Here is a 16272-nt window from a genome sequence, read left to right as displayed (position 1 = left end):
TTTTTCCATTTATATTTCTTTCCATCCTTCCTTTCTTCTTTTCTTCCTTCCTCCTCCCTTTCCTTCCTTACTTTCCTACTCTCTTCCATACTTCTATCCTTCCTTCCCTTTCTTCCTTCCTTCCTTCATATCTCTGTCCATTTCTTTCCCTTCCTGCCTTCTTGAAAATCTACGTAAATCATATCGTAGGGTCCTTTGACGTCCCAATTAGCACTGACATCGTTAAAGAAGGTTGGTATAAGTTTGTGAAGCAAGGTCTGTTACTGCGGAAGACACGTTGGTTATCAGTTATTTAATTATCGGCATCGGGGAGAGCAAGCCATCGTGTCCCTGGTAAAAAAAATTCCGAAAGTTTAATCAAAATCGAGGTAAGGCTAATTGGAGGAGGAGGAGGAGGAGGAGGAAGAGGAGGAGAAGGAGGGAAGAAGAAGAAGAAAAAAGAGGAGGAAGAGTAGTAGTAGAAGAAGAAGAAGAAGAAGAAGAAGAAGAAGAAGAAGAAGGAGTAAGGAGGAGGAGGAGGAGGGGGAAGGAAGAAAAGAAGAAGAAGAAAGAAGAGGAGGAAGAAGAGTAGTAGAAGAAGAAGAGGAAGAAGAAGAAGAAGAAGAAGTAAGAGAAGTAAGAGAAGGCGGAAAAGGAGTAAGGAGAAGGAGGAGGAGGAGGAGGAGGAGGAGGAGGAGGAGGAGGAGGAGGAGGACGATGTGTTCACCTGGGCCGCGTGTATAGCTAATTCGTGACTATCTTACCTGTAACGTATATGAGGCAGGTGTGTGTGTGTGTGAGAGAGAGCGAACAAAGGAAAGATGATGTCCAAAGTATAAAAAAAGAAGAGAAAAAATTGAGCGGTTTAGATCCACAGGTATTCTCTTCCCACCTGTTGCATTCCTTCCTTCCTTTACTCCGTTCTCTCTCCTTCTCTTTTCTTACCTCCATCCCTCCCTTACTTCCTTTCTTCCTTTTCATCGTTATTCCTTCCTATCCTTCCTTGTCTTCTTCCTATATCTTTTTCTTTTTTACCTTTTCTTTTCTTTGCTTTCTTTCCTTTCTTCCATATTCCTTCTTTTTTTCTTCCTCTCCTTCCTTTCGTTCCTTCTCTTTCATTTTCTTTCTTTACTCCATTCTGCTTTCCTTCCTTCCCTCTTTACTCTTTCCTTTGTTCTTTCTTATTTCCTTTATTTCTTTATCTATTTCTTTCAGTCCCTATCTTTACTCCATTTTGCTTTCCTTCCCTCCCTCCTTTCTTCTTTCCTTCGTTTTCTTTTTCTTCTTTTATTTTCTCTTGCTCTTCAAATCTTTCTCTTCCTTCCTTTATCCCCCACTAACTTGTTTCGCTCTTTCTCTCTCCGTTTTTCCTTCCCCTTCTTTCTTCCTTTTTCTATTTCTCACCATTTCTCTTTCTTCCTCCTTTTATTTTTCTCTATCTTCATCCCTTCTTTTCCTTCCATCCTTCCTGTTTCTTTCTTTCTTCATCTCTTTTCCTTTCCTATCTTTATTCCTCTCTGTCTTCCTTCCTTCCTTCTCATATTTTTCTTTTCTCTGTTCTTTCTCTTATTCCTTCCTTCCTTCCTTCATTTCTTTCTCTCTCCAGCTGCTTGTTTTCGTTCTTTCCTTCCTTCCCGCGTTTCATTCTTTCTTCTTTCTTTTTATCTTTTATCTTTATTTATTTATTTCCTTCCTTCAATCCACTGTTCCCTTTCTTTCATCTTGTTCCCTGATCCTTCCTTCATTTCTTCTTTCTATCTCTCCTTCCTTCTTCTTATGATTTTTTCCTCTTCCTCCCATCTTTTCCTACATGCCTCCTTACTTTTTCTTCCTTTCTTTCTTCCCTCCTTCCTTCATTCATTTTGTCTTGTTCTCCATCCCTTTCCTCCATTTCTTCTTTCTTTCTTCTTTTTTCTTATCAGCTTTCCTATCTTCTCTCCTTCCTTCCCTCTCTTCGTTCATTTTTTCTCTTCTCTCGTTCTTTTCACTTTTTGTCTTCTTTCCTCTTTCCTTTCTTTTTCTATTTCTTCCCTTTTTCTTCCTTACTTTCCATCCCTTCTTCCATTATTCCTTCCTCTCTTTCATATTCATTCTTTCCATGTTTCCTTCATTTCTCCCTTCCTTCGCTTTCTCCTTCCTTGCTTCTTTTCTTCCTTCCTTTCTTTTCCTTTTCTTCCTTCTTTCCTTTCTTCATTCCCTTTCCTTCACTCTCCTTTCCATGTCCTTATTTCCTTTTTCTTTCTTTCTTTTTTCTTTCTTTTCCTCTTCCCTTTTTCTCTTCCGTTCCTCCCGTACCTGTCTTTCTACCTGTGTATCTCTCTCTCTCTCTCTCTCTCTCTCTCTCTCTCTCTCTCTCTCTCTCTCTCTCTCTCTCTCTATCTATCTACCTATCTATCTATTTCTCTATCTCTATCTCTCTCAGGAAATATTCAGACGACCATGACCGAACTCTTCCTCCTCCTCCTCCTCCTCCTCCTCCTCCTCCTCCTCCTCCTCCTCCTCCTCCTCCTCCTCCTCCTCCTCCCAAGTGAATGTCTTCAGCTAAAAGTTTGCATCGTCAACATTCCTGAATTTTTAAGTCGCTCTATTAGTCCAGGTTAATCTCCCCTCCCCCTTCCCCCTCCCCCTTCCTGCTCCTCCTCCTTCTCCTTTTCCCTCTCCTCCTCTTCGCTCTCCGTCCTCTCTCCTCTCCCTCCTTCCTCCATTCCTCTCAGCCTTGGTATCTTCTCCCTCTTCTTCTCTCTCTCCTCCTCTCTCCTCTTTTTTTCCTTCCTTCCTTCTCCTCCCCTCTTCCTTTCTTTCCTCTTCTTCCTTCTCTCTCTGTCTCTCTCTCTCTCTTGGCATCTTCTCTTTCTTCCTATACTTTTCTTATCTCCTCTCTCTCCCATCTTCTTCTCTTCCCTTGTTCTTTCCTTCCTCTCATCCCTCTTCTTCCCTTTCCTCTCCTTCTCTCTCTCTCTCTCGTCCCCTTTCTTCCCCTCTTCCTTTTCTGTTCTCCGACTCTCTGCTTCTATCTCTTTCCTCCCTCTCTCCTCTCCTCCCCTCTCCTCCCCTTCCCTCCCCTCTTCTTGACTCCCTTTTATATTCCCTCTCCATCTCCTCCCTTCTCTTCCCTGTTTTCTCCACTTCCTCTCCCACTCATCTCCTTTCTCCTTCCTTTCTCCTCTCCCCCTTTCCTCCTTCCTCTGTCTCTCTTCTCCCTTCCCCTTTGTCATCTTTCCTCCTCTTCCTCTTTTCCTCTTATCTATGCCCACATCCCCAGTGATGTTATATACCTGGACTTTCAGAAAGCCTTCGACAAGGTACCGCACGAGCGACTCCTTAAGAAACTGCACTCGGCGGGCATTGGAGCCAATCTGATCGCGTGGATAAAAGATTGGCTCACCGACAGAAAACAACGAGTACTACTCAACGGACAGCCTTCCGATTGGCTTCCAGTCACTAGTGGAGTGCCTCAAGGGTCAGTGCTGGGACCCATCCTCTTTATCATGTATATCAATGACCTAGAATCAGGACTGAAATCCACAATATCGAAATTTGCTGATGACACCAAAGTGGGTGGAGATGCCCTCACAAAGACCGACTGCGAAATCATTCAGAAAGACCTCGATCACATTATCGAATGGTCGCAAAAATGGAAAATGTCCTTTAATGTTGACAAATGCAAAGTCATGCACATTGGGTCCCAAAATAGTAACCACACATACATCATGAATGGGAAACCTCTGCAAGCGATGCAGGAGGAAAAGGATCTTGGAGTCACTATCAGCAGTGACCTGAAACACGCGAATCACTGTAAAAAAGCATACAACAAAGCCAACACTATGCTCGGGTTCATAGCGAGGAACTTCGAGTGTAAAACACCAGACGTGATGCTATCCTTGTATAATTCCATGGTAAGACCGCACCTCGAGTATGCAGTACAGTTCTGGTCTCCTAATTACAGAAAGGACATTGCTTTACTGGAAAGGATTCAACGACGCGCCACGAAGATTATTCCAACCTTCGGGGCTCAACCGTACGAGGAACGACTCAAGAGACTCAATCTCATTACATTGGAGAAAAGACGACTACGAGGGGATATGATTCAAGTCATCAAGTACCTGAAAAAATTCAATGACGTCGATTACTCCAAATTCTTTGAAATGCAAACCAACTCAAGAACTAGAAATAACGGTTTACCCGTTCAGTGAAGTCGATGTAACACAGACATCGGAAGGAGTTTCTTTTCAAACCGAGTCATCCGCCACTGGAACAATCTTCCCTCAGAAGTAGTAAATGCGAATACCATCAACTCCTTCAAATATAGAATCGACCGTCATTTCGCTGCGTCGGGAGTAAACTGAATAACGAGGTGCTTTCATCTGCTCCTCAATATCGAGGTGCTTTCATCTGCTCCTCAAGCCCCAAGTGGCTGTCGAGCAGATTAAATCACCAAAGCGGGCGACCTCGTAATGAACCAATAGGCTTTCTGTTGCCTGCATTTCCATGTTTCCCCTCCCTCCCATCCCATTCTCCCCTTCCCTCCCATTCCCTCTCCCTCCTTTTTCCCTCTCCTCCAGTTCTCCCTCTGTTCCTCTATTCAACCTGTCCTGTTTTGCTTTCTTCCTCCCTTTCTTTTCTTCCCTCTCCCTCTCTCCCTCCCTTCCCTCCCTTCCCTTCCCTCCCCATCTCTTCCTCTCCTCCAGTCAGAGTGTTCATGTTCTTTTTTTTTTGTTTGAGGTTAAAATGGAAATTCGTGCGTCCACTCTCCGTAAATCTCTCTCGAGCAATTAATTTCTGGGCGTCCATCACTCACGGGTTTGTCCTGCGATGCTCCTTTGTTTGGGCGCTAATCAGGTGCGTCGCGGCCGTAATCTCGCTCACTCACCTGCCCTCCTGTACGTGTCCCTGCTTGTGTGTGTGTGTGTGTGTGTGTGTGTGTGTGTTTGATTTGGCTGTACTCTTTGATTTCTTCGTTCTCACTTTCTTATCTTTTTTCTTGTTGTTGTTCTTGTTTTTGTTGTTGTTGTTGTTGTTGTTGTTGTTGTTGTTGTCTTTCATCACATATTTGTTCTTCCTAATTATCTGTTTGTTTGTTTGTTTGTTTGTCTCCCGTCAAGTGCATATTGGTTTTAATTGATTCACGTCACACCTGTTGACCTTTTTCCTGTTTGTGTGTGTGTGTTCGTTTGTTTGTTTGCTCGTATTAATTTGACCACCCCCCTCACTCCCCTCTCCTCACTCCCCCTTCCCTTGTTAGCTGCCCTTGCTCTCTCTCTCTCTCTCTCTCTCTCTCTCTCTCTCTCTCTCTCTCTCTCTCTCTCTCTCTCTCTCTCTCTCTCTCTCTCTCTCTCTCTCTCTCTCTCTCCACCCTCCCTTGGTCTCCTAATTGTATCTTCATCTGTTCTCTTCTTATTTATTTTCCTTCTCTCCCTCTTCTCTCCTCTTTTCCATTTTTCTTCTCATATTAACTTCGTCTGTTCTTTCTTGCAGAGACCTGAGCAGTCCTGGTTCACGCCTGGTAAGTCGACAACTGATTCTTGTATCCTAGAGCTTCGCGTACTGGTGAGGTGAGTTTCGACAGGGGATGCTTGCAGCCTATGTCGATCTCAAGAAGGTTTTTGATTCAGTGCATCGCGAGGCACTCTGGGATCCCTTCCGGCTCCACCGAATGCCTGTAAGGACCGTTTGTCTATTGACTGGCCTGTATTCTGGGACTAAGAGTGCTATGAAGTGTATATGTGTGTGTGTGTGTGGGTGGGGGGTGGGGTGGGGTGGGGGGGTGGGGGCTTGTCCAGCTTTTTTCCTGTAAATGTGGGAGTGAGGCAGATCTGTGCTCTTGTCCCATCGCATTTCAACACTTGTATGGACTGGTATTAGGCAGGGTTGTGGACCAGAGTCATTGCGGAGCATCTATTTCCAATACCAGGGTCACTGACCTTGTTTTTGCCGATGATGCAGTAACCCTGGCGGCGTCTCTGGAGGTTTTGGTGATGGCTCTCGAGGCACTGCACGAGGAGGCGAAGGCCTTGGGACTTCAGGTCTCCTGAGCCAAGACAGGTACAGGTGTTTGGAGGCTTGCTAGATGACACATTACAGTCTGTTCATGCGTGTGGCGATGACGTTGAGATCTCGGAAAATTTCACGTATCTTGTTAGCGTAGCTCAAAATAACGAGGAGTCTCGCCAGGAAGTCTTACGGCTGATTGGCCTGGCCCACGGTGTTATGGACTCGCTCAACACGAGTATATGGCGTTGTCGATACCTGTGCAGAAGGATACCTTGTGCTCCCTGTCTTACCCTATGGCGGTGAGACACTAAATAAGGGCTTGGAGAAGCGGCTTGATGCCTTTGGTAATAAATGTCTACGCAGAATCATGGGATATCGATGGAATGACTTTGTGTCAAACCGGCGACTACTCCGTGGGACTGATTCGACATATATTACCTGCATAGTCCGTCAACGCCAACTCCGGCTATACGGGCACGTGGCACGTTTTCCGGAAGCTGATCCTGCTTATCGGGCTGTTTCTGAACGACAATCCTGAGTGGAGGAGGCCAAAGGGACGCCCGTGTTGTTCAACGCTTCAGTGGGTTGGTAGATCCTGCTAGGAGGTACTTGGGACGAGAAGGGAGCATGCATGAAGACTTACCAGGAGGAACCCTTGGATTTGGCGTCGAAGGGTGGGCGAGGTAGATAGTTCTGATACTGATAGTTCTCTCCTTCCTCTCGTCTTCCCATTCCCTCTTCTCTCTCACAGTCTGTTATCTATTCATATTCTCTCCACTTTGCCCTCTCCCTCTTCACTCCCCTCTTCTCTCCCTCTCTTTCATTATTCTTTCCCTTGCTCCCCTCTCTTTTATTTCACCATTCCCTCTCTTCGTTCTTCCCCTTTCTCTTCTCCCTTATTTTCCCATGTTCTTTCCTTTCTTTCCTTCCTCTCATCTTCCTTTTCCTTCTCCTCTTCCATCTTCTCTCCCTCTTTCCCTGTTTTATCCCCGTTCTTCCTTCCCTCTTGTCTCCACTCTCCTTCTCCTCTCCCATCTTCTTTCCCTCTTTCCTTGTTATCAGTTTCAGGTCTCCCTTCCCTGTCTCTTCCCTTTCCATTTCCTTCCTCTCTTTTCTTCTCTCATTCCCCTTTCCTCCCCTCGCCCTTCTTCTCTCTCCCCCTGTCCTCCTCTTTCTCTCATCTCTCGGGGGCTTCGTGGTGCAGTGGTTAGCACACTCGGCTCACAACCGAGAGCCCGGGTTCGATTCCCGGGCGAAGTGAAAAAATTTGGGCGGCTTTTCTGATACCCTACGCCCCTGTCCACCCAGCAGTGAATGGGTACCAGGTATTAATCGGGGGTTGTGTCCCGTCTCCTGGGGTCTGTTCCCTTCTCCTATAATTCCTTCCCCTTCTGTCTCTCTCCGGCATATGACCACAGATGTTGCGCCGACTAAACGAAACTTTCCAACTTTTTTTTCTCTCATCTCTCCTTTCTCTTTCCTCTCATCTCTCCTCTCCCTTTCTTTTTTATCTCTCCTTGTTGTTTCTTCCATATCATCTCCCTCTCCCTTTCATCTCCCTTCTCTGTCCCTTGTTTTCTCTCCCTGTTCTTCCCTCCCTCTCACCTCCTTTCTCTCCTCCCTCCCATCTACCTTATCCTTCTCTTTTCCATTTTTTTCTCTATCTTTTCACTTCTTTTCCTTCCCTCTTCCGTTTTCCTTTTTATTCCTCATTTATTTTTCTTCCTCTCCTTATTTGTTTACCTGTTTGTTTGTTTGCTTGTTTGTGTGTGAGTGCGTGTGTTATTGTTGTTGTTGTTGTTGTTGTCATTATTATTTATTCATTTATCTATTTTATTTTATTTTATTTTATTTCTCTCCTCCTTCACTTCTTTGGTATTTTTGCGCACCCTCCATCTCGTATTTTATTTATAGGTTTGAATATTCGGGGATGTTGTTGTCAGCTTTGCAGGAGGAGGAGGAGGAGGAGGAGGAGGAGGAGGAGGAGGAGGAGGAGGGAAGGTGAAGTCAATCTTATTATGGTTTGGAAGGGAGCGAGAAGGAGGGGTAGAAGGTGATGAGGGAGGAGGAGAAGAGGAGGACGAGCATGAAGAGAAGAGGAAGAGGAGGAGGAGGAGGAGGATGAGTAGGAGGAGGTCTAAATCTATGTCACATATTGGATTGATTTTACTTAATTAAACGCCAACACTGTCACTGACTCCTCCCTCCTCCTCATCCTCCTCCTACTCCTCCTCCTCCTCCTTTCACTCATGCTTTTCACAATTCTTTCTTGCAATATCATACTTCCAAATAACAAAGAGGAAAACACAACAACAACAACAACAACAACAAAAACAACAACAACAACAAAAACAACAGCAACAACAACTATAACTACTACTACTACTACTACTACTACTACTACTACTACTACTTTTTTTTTTTACTACGGCCTCCATCCATTAGAGTTGCGTTGTGAGCGGTGTCTTTTCTCATAGTCTTTCACAAAGCAATTCATTGGCCCCAGCCCCCCAATGACTGGCTACTACTACTTCTGCTACTTTTTTTTTTTACAGCAAAAGAGCCGCCTCAAGGGCAACAAAAACAGTGTATAAAAAAAAAAGCCCGCTACTTGCCGCTCCCAACAACAGAAAACAGAGTGGCCAGAAGAGAGGTCAATTTCGGGTGGAGAGGTGTCGTGATACACTCTTCTTGAAAGAGGACAAGTCATTGGCAGGAGGAAATACAGATGAAGGAAGGCTGTTCCAGAGTTTACCAGTGTAAGGGATGAAGGAGTGAAGATGCTGGTTAACTCTTGCATATGGGGTTTGGATAGTATAGGGATGAGCAAGAGTAGAAAGTCGTGTGCAGCGGGGCCGCGGGAAGGGGGAGGCATGCAATTAGCAAGTTCAGAAGAGCAGTTAGCGTGAAAATATCGATAGAAGGTAGAGAGAGAGGCAACATAGCGGCGGAATTTAAGAGGTAGAAGACTATCAGTAAGAGGAGAGCTAATGAGACGAAGAGCCTTAGACTCCACTCTGTCCAGAAGAGCTGTGTGAGTGGAGCCCCCTCACACTTGAGATGCATACTCCATACGAGGGCGGGCAAGGCCCCTGTAAATGAATAGCAACTGCGCGGGGGAGATGAACTGGCGGAGACGATACAGAACGCCCAACCTCAAGGAAGCTGATTTAGTGAGAGGGGAGATGTGAAGTTTCCAGTTGAGATTTTGAGCTAAGGATAGACCGAGGATATTTATTTTTGAAGAAGGTGACAGCTGAGTATTATCGAAGAATAAGGGATAGGTGTTTGAAAGATTATGTCGAGTTGATAGGTGGAGAAATTGAGTTTTTGAGGCATTGAAGGACACCAGGTTCCTTTTACCCCAATCGAAAATAATAGCAAGGTCTGAGGTTAAGCACTCTGCAGCCTCCAGTCTTGAGTCATGTAATTCCTGTTGTGATGGTCTTCTGTTGAAAGAAGTTGAATAATACAGAATGGAGTCGTCAGCGTATGAGTGGAGAGGACAGTTTGTAATGGAAAGAAGATCATTGATGAATAACAGGAAGAGAGTGGGTGATAGGACAGAGCCCTGTGGAACACCACTGTTGATAGGTTTATGAGAAGAACAGTGACCGTCTACCACAGCAGAGATAGAACGGCCGGAAAGGAAACTGGAGATAAAGGAACAGAGAGAAGGATAGAAACCGTAAGAATGCTACTACTACTACTACTGCTACTAGTACTACTACTACTACTACTACTACTATTGCTACTACTACTACTGCCACTACTACTGCCACGCCAGCACGCGCACAAGCGCTCTATTTATTACTCTAACTTTTATCTTCGGGCCCTTTCCCTTCCCGCACATCCGGCTTAAGCCTGATAGAGCTATCCGGGGTGCTGATGACTGGCTGACTGACTGGCTGACTGACTGACTGACTGACTGACTTGTTGCTTGATTTGCTGATTGGTTGACTAAATGGGCGACTGACTGACTGAATGTTTTGATTGGCTGACTGACTAAATAACTGATTAGATGACTGACTGACTGAGTGATTTACTGGCTGAATATATGACTGACAAAGTGGTTAACTGACTGACTGGTTGGCTGGCTGACTGACTGAGTGGTTGACTGACTGACTGCCTGACCGCCTTGCTGAGTGATTAATGAATTGATCGGCTGACGGACTAGACAAATATATAAATGAAGGGGATCTGAATGTGCTTAAGTAATGCATTAAACAGAGAGAGAGAGAGAGAGAGAGAGAGGAGAGAGAGAGAGAGAGGGAGAGAGAGAGAGAGAGCGAGAGAGAGCGAGAGCGCGCGCAAGAGAGCGGTATATCATAATCTTTTCATTGGACGAGGAAAGGGCGAGGGATGCGTTGTGTTATCAATCCTCCACTTCCTTGTTTGGCTGCCCGTGTAAAAGTCATCATTAAAAAGGGGGATTGAGCGAACGGAGGCGGGAATGGACGCCAAAGGTCATATTACTGGGGATCTCGCCGCCTTAGTATAGATATTTGACAAGGCTTTCGTAGGAGTTTGTATGCATTTCCAGGGGTAGCTTTATGACCCTGGTGGTAGTTTGACCCTTCTTCTGTACCTTGAACCTAAAATTATGCTCATTAGAACCCGACTGATCTCCTTTTTGGGCCTTATAGATAGTTGATGTGACAGGTGATGTAATTTGTGGGTATTTCCAGGGGTAGCTTTATGACCCTGGTGGTAGTTTGATCCATCTTCTGTACCGTGAACCTAAAATTATGCTCATTAGAACCCGACTGATCTCCTTTTTGGGCCTTATAGATAGTTGATGTGACAGGTGATGTAGTTTTATATCCCTGGTGGTAGTTTGACCCTCCCTCTGTACCGTGAACCTAAAAGAATTCTTCATTACAACTCAATTGATCTCATTTTTAGCCTTTATATATAGTTGATGTGAGAGGTGATGTAGTTTTATATCCCTGGTGGTAGTTTGACTCTTCCTCTGTACCGTGAACCTAAAATTATGCTCATTAGAACCCGACTGATCTCCTTTTTGGGCTTTATAGATAGTTGATGTGACAGGTGATGTAGTTTTATATCCCTGGTGGTAGTTTGACTCTTCCTCTGTACCGTGAACCTAAAAGAATTCTTCATTACAACTCGATTGATCTCCTCTTCGGCCTTTATAAATGTTTGATGTGAGAGGCGGAAGCGTCTAACAACACTGACTTCAATTTTCCACATAGCATCGTCCGTTCCTCTCGTATTTCTCCGCTTGGATTATTGTAACGAAGATTAAACACAGCAAGCGATAATTTCTTGTGTGTGAGCGTTGACAGAGGAGTGTGAACGAAGAGAGAGGAGAATCGTCATTATCCGTATCGAAGCGTATCGTATATCATCGTTTATTTCACTGGTATATGTTTTTCCAGTATTATAACGATGAGAGAAAACGATTATTTGTACTGGCGATGAATGGGAAGTTGAAGGGGAAACTGAACGAAGGGAATAAGAGATTTACGTATTACTAGAGTTTTATATGTTTTCGTTTTCTTCGCTTCTTATTTGTTTCCGTTGAGCATTATAACGAAAATAAGAAAAAGTAATTTGAAGGTTGAAGGTAATCCGTAAAAAGGGGAAACTGAACGAAGGAAAGAGAGATTTACTCATTACCAAGAGTTTTATATATCTTCGCTCTTCCTCGTTTCCTTTGAGCATTAAACGAAAATAAATAGAAGAAAATAATTTGAAGATAAAGAATAAAAAAGGGGAAACTCAGCAAAGGGAAGAGAAATGTAGATTTATTACGCAGAATTTTATACATTTTCGTTTCTTTCTCTCTTATTTGCTTAACGAAAATTGATAAATGAATACTAATATGAAGGTGAAGTTGAGCGTTAATTAAAGGGGAGACTCAACGAAGGGAGGAGAGAATTATTAGTATCATATATTTTTTTTTCTCTCTAGTTTGTTTTCTCTGAGCAATGCAATGAAAATGAATAGAAGGGAGAATTATATGAATGGGAAGGTGATCGATAAACGGAGGTGCAGCGAAAGGGAGAGAGAACAATTATTTAGAGTTTCATATTTTTCGTTTTTTTCATTTTTATTTGTTTCCTTTGTTCATTATAACGAGAGTGAATAAAGGAAGCTATTATTTGAAGGTGAAAGTGACCAGTAGAAAGTAGATATGAACGAAGGGAAAAGAGAATCATTACCAATACTTTAATTTTTTTTTCGTTTTTTCATTCTTATTTGTTTCCTTTGTTTATTATTACGAAAATGAATAAAGGAAGCTATTATTTGAAGGTGAAAGTGACCATTAGAAAGTAGATATGAACGAAGAGAAGAGAGAATCATTACGAACACTTTCATATAGCTTCGTTTCTTTCCCTCATATATTCTTTTTGCCTCATAACGAAAATAAAAGGGGAAATGATAATGTGAAGATGAAAGTGACCATTAGAAAGTAGATATGAACGAAGAGAAGAGAGAATCATTACCAACACTTTCATATAGCTTCGTTTATTTCCCTCATATATATTTTTTGCCTTATAACGAAAATAAAAGGGGAAATGATAATGTGAAGATGAAAGTGACCATTAGAAAGTAGATATGAACGAAGAGAAGAGAGAATCATTACCAACACTTTCATATAGCTTCGTTTCTTTCTCTCATATTATATATTTTTTGCCTCATAACGAAAATAAAAGAGGAAATTATAATGTGAAGGTGAAAGTGACCATTAGAAAGTAGATATGAACGAAGAGAAGAGACAATCATTACCAACACTTTCATATAGCTTCGTTTATTTCCCTCATATATTCTTTTTGCCTTATAGCGAAAATAAAAGAGGAAATTATAATGTGAAGATGAAAGTGACCATTAGAAAGTAGATATGAACGAAGAGAAGAGAGAATCATTACCAACACTTTCATATAGCTTCGTTTCTTTCTCTCATATATATTTTTTTGCCTTATAACGAAAATAAAAGGGGAAATAATAATGTGAAGGTGAAAGTGACCATTAGAAAGTAGATATGAACGAAGAGAAGAGACAATCATTACCAACACTTTCATATAGCTTCGTTTCTTTCTCTCATATATATATTTTTTTGCCATATAACGAAAATAAAAGGGGAAATAATAATGTGAAGGTGAAAGTGACCATTAGAAAGTAGATATGAACGAAGAGAAGAGACAATCATTACCAACACTTTCATATAGCTTCGTTTCTTTCTCTCATATATATTTTTTTGCCTTATAACGAAAATAAAAGGGGAAATAATAATGTGAAGGTGAAAGTGACCATTAGAAAGTAGATATGAACGAAGAGAAGAGACAATCATTACCAACACTTTCATATAGCTTCGTTTATTTCTCTCATATATATATTTTTTTGCCTTATAACGAAAATAAAAGAGGAAATGATAATGTGAAGATGAAAGTGACCATTAGAAAGTAGATATGAACGAAGAGAAGAGACAATCATTACCAACACTTTCATATAGCTTCGTTTCTTTCCCTCATGTATATTTTTTTGCCATATAACGAAAATGAAAGAGGAAATAATAATGTGACGATGAAAGTGACCATTAGAAAGTAGATATGAACGAAGAGAAGAGAGAGTCATTACCAACACTTTCATATAGCTTCGTTTCTTTCTCTCATATATATTTTTTTGCCTTATAACGAAAATAAAAGAGGAAATAATAATGTGAAGATGAAAGTGACCATTAGAAAGTAGATATGAACGAAGAGAAGAGACAATCATTACCAACACTTTCATATAGCTTCGTTTCTTTCTCTCATATATATTTTTTTGCCTTATAACGAAAATAAAAGGGGAAATAATAATGTGAAGGTGAAAGTGACCATTAGAAAGTAGATATGAACGAAGAGAAGAGACAGTCATTACCAACACTTTCATATAGCTTCGTTTCTTTCTCTCATATATATTTTTTTGCCTTATAACGAAAATAAAAGAGGAAATAATAATGTGAAGGTGAAAGTGACCATTAGAAAGTAGATATGAACGAAGAGAAGAGGGAATCAATACGAACACTTTCATATAGCTTCGTTTCTTTCTCTCATATATATTTTTTTGCCATGTAACGAAAATAAAAGAGGAAATAATAATGTGAGAGTTAAAGGGCGGTAGAAAGTAGATACAAACGAAGGGAAGAGGGAATTACTACTAACACTCATATGTTTTGTGTATTTCTCTCATTTTTTTGTCTTTTTTGAACTTCATAATAAAAAATAACATATGAAACAACGATATGAATATGAAGATGACCAAAAAGAAAAGCTGATCGTACAGAGGAGAAAACTATTACAAATCTTTCATATTTTCGGATATTTTTTGTATCTATTTCCTTTGAGTATTATAACGCAAAGTAGACAAGGAAACAATTATAAAAACATGAAGATGACCAAAAAGAAAAGCTGATCGTACAGAGGAGAAAATTATTACAAATCTTTCATATTTTTCGTTTATTTTTTATACTCTTTCCTTTGAGTATTATAACGCAAAGTAGACAAGGAAGCAATTATAAAAACATGAAGGTGACCATAGAAAAAGAGATGGACGCACAGAGGAGAAAACTATTACAAATCTTTCATATTTTTCGTTTATTTTTTGTATCTATTTCCTTTGAGTATTATAACGCAAAGTAGACAAGGAAGCAATTATAAAAACATGAAGGTGACCATAAAGAAAAACTGATCGCACAGAGGAGAAAATTATTACAAATCTTTCATATTTTTCGTTTATTTTTTGTATCTATTTCCTTTGAGTATTATAACGCAAAGTAGACAAGGAAACAATTATAAAAACATGAAGGTGACCATAGAAAAAGAGATAGACGCACAGAGAAGGAAATTATGACAAAATATCCTTCATATATATGTATACTGATCTTGTGTTTGTTTTCTCTGAGCATTGTAACGGAAATTAATAGAGAGAAAAAATAACATGAAGGGAAAAATACCCAAAGAAAAGGAAATATGAACTTACGTGGAGAAAAAACTACTGCAGAAACGTTCATATATTTTCCCTTATGTTACTCGCATTTGTTTTATTTTTTATTACGGAAATGAATAGAAAAAAAAATAACTTGAAGCGAATAATGACCACAGAAAAGAAACTTACACCGGAGAAACTATTGCAGGTCATATTCTTCTGTGTATTGCGCTCGTCTTTATGTTCTTTTGCCTTATCACGAAAATTATGAGAAGAAAAATAATATGAAGATGAAGAAAAATGGGAAGGGAAGGGAAAAAAAAGGGAAGGTAAGAGAAAATAAGGAGAAAAAGGGAAGGGAAGAGAAAAAAAAGAAAAGGGAAGGGAAGAGAAAAGAGAAAATGGGAAGGGAAGAGAAAAAAGAGAAAAAGGGAAGGGAAGAGAAAAAATAATATAAAAATAAAGAAAAAGGGAAGGGAGGAGAAAAGAAAGAAAAAGGGAAGAGAAAAAGAATAATATAAAAATGAAGAAAAAGGGAAGGGAGGAGAAAAAAAGGGAAGGGAAGAGAAAAAAAGAAAAAAAAGAAAAGGAAGAGAAAAAAAATAATACAAAAATGAAGAAAAAGGGAAGTTAAAGGGAAGCAAAGTGAAGGAGCGTAGAGTGGAGAAAAATGTTGCTCTTCTTCCCCAAATCATTATATATTATCGTTCATTTCCTTCATATTCCTTTCGCTTGTGTATTATTAGGAAGGTTCAGGGCAAAGGATGGGAATTTGTTGCACACGTTGTTTATTTATTTCGCCTCAACATCTGCGTCATTAGAGTTTGTTGGTCGTTAAGTATGTATCGTGTTTTCTACTCGACTCGTGTTCTCATTCTTCTTCATTATTTACATCATCATCATCATTATCATCATCTTCTTCTTTTTCTACTTCTTCTTCATTTTCTTCTTCATTTTCTTTTTCTTCTTCATTTTCTTTTTCTTCTTCATCTTCTTTATCTTCATCATCAACTTCTTCTTTTTCTTCTTCTTCTTCTTCTTATTATTATTATTATTATTATTTTTATTTTTATTATTATTATTATTATTATTATTATTATTATTATTATTATTATTATTATTATTATCATTATTATCGTGGTGATTCATGGTAAACCAGAAACACAATTCATGATATATAATTTTACAGCAGAAATGTAAGGAATCAAACCGTTGTTATTGCCATCATTATTATTGTTATTATCATCATCATTATCATCACACCTGCTTTTCCCTACACCTCTGAAGTAGGTCGTACAGGTAAAGTGTGTGCGGTTAATGTATTCTGTATATTTTTTGTGTGTCTGTGAGATCCGGCTCCCTTCTTTA

The 16272-nt window shown here is 40.5% G+C and overlaps 1 protein-coding gene across 1 annotated transcript in view; it reads left to right on the top strand.

Moving 5' to 3' along the window:
• The window catches only part of LOC126985186 (rabphilin-3A-like), a 216545-nt gene that overhangs the window by 99495 nt on the left and 100778 nt on the right, over nucleotides 1-16272 (top strand). The window contains exon 3 of the mRNA XM_050839741.1: nucleotides 5455-5482. The gene's annotated coding sequence lies outside the window, so the exon portion shown is untranslated. The remainder of the gene's footprint in view (nucleotides 1-5454; nucleotides 5483-16272) is intronic.

This window comes from Eriocheir sinensis, chromosome 59, assembly GCF_024679095.1.
Source record: "Eriocheir sinensis breed Jianghai 21 chromosome 59, ASM2467909v1, whole genome shotgun sequence".
Taxonomy (NCBI): domain Eukaryota; kingdom Metazoa; phylum Arthropoda; class Malacostraca; order Decapoda; family Varunidae; genus Eriocheir; species Eriocheir sinensis.
This window is presented reverse-complemented; position numbering and strand designations above follow the sequence as displayed.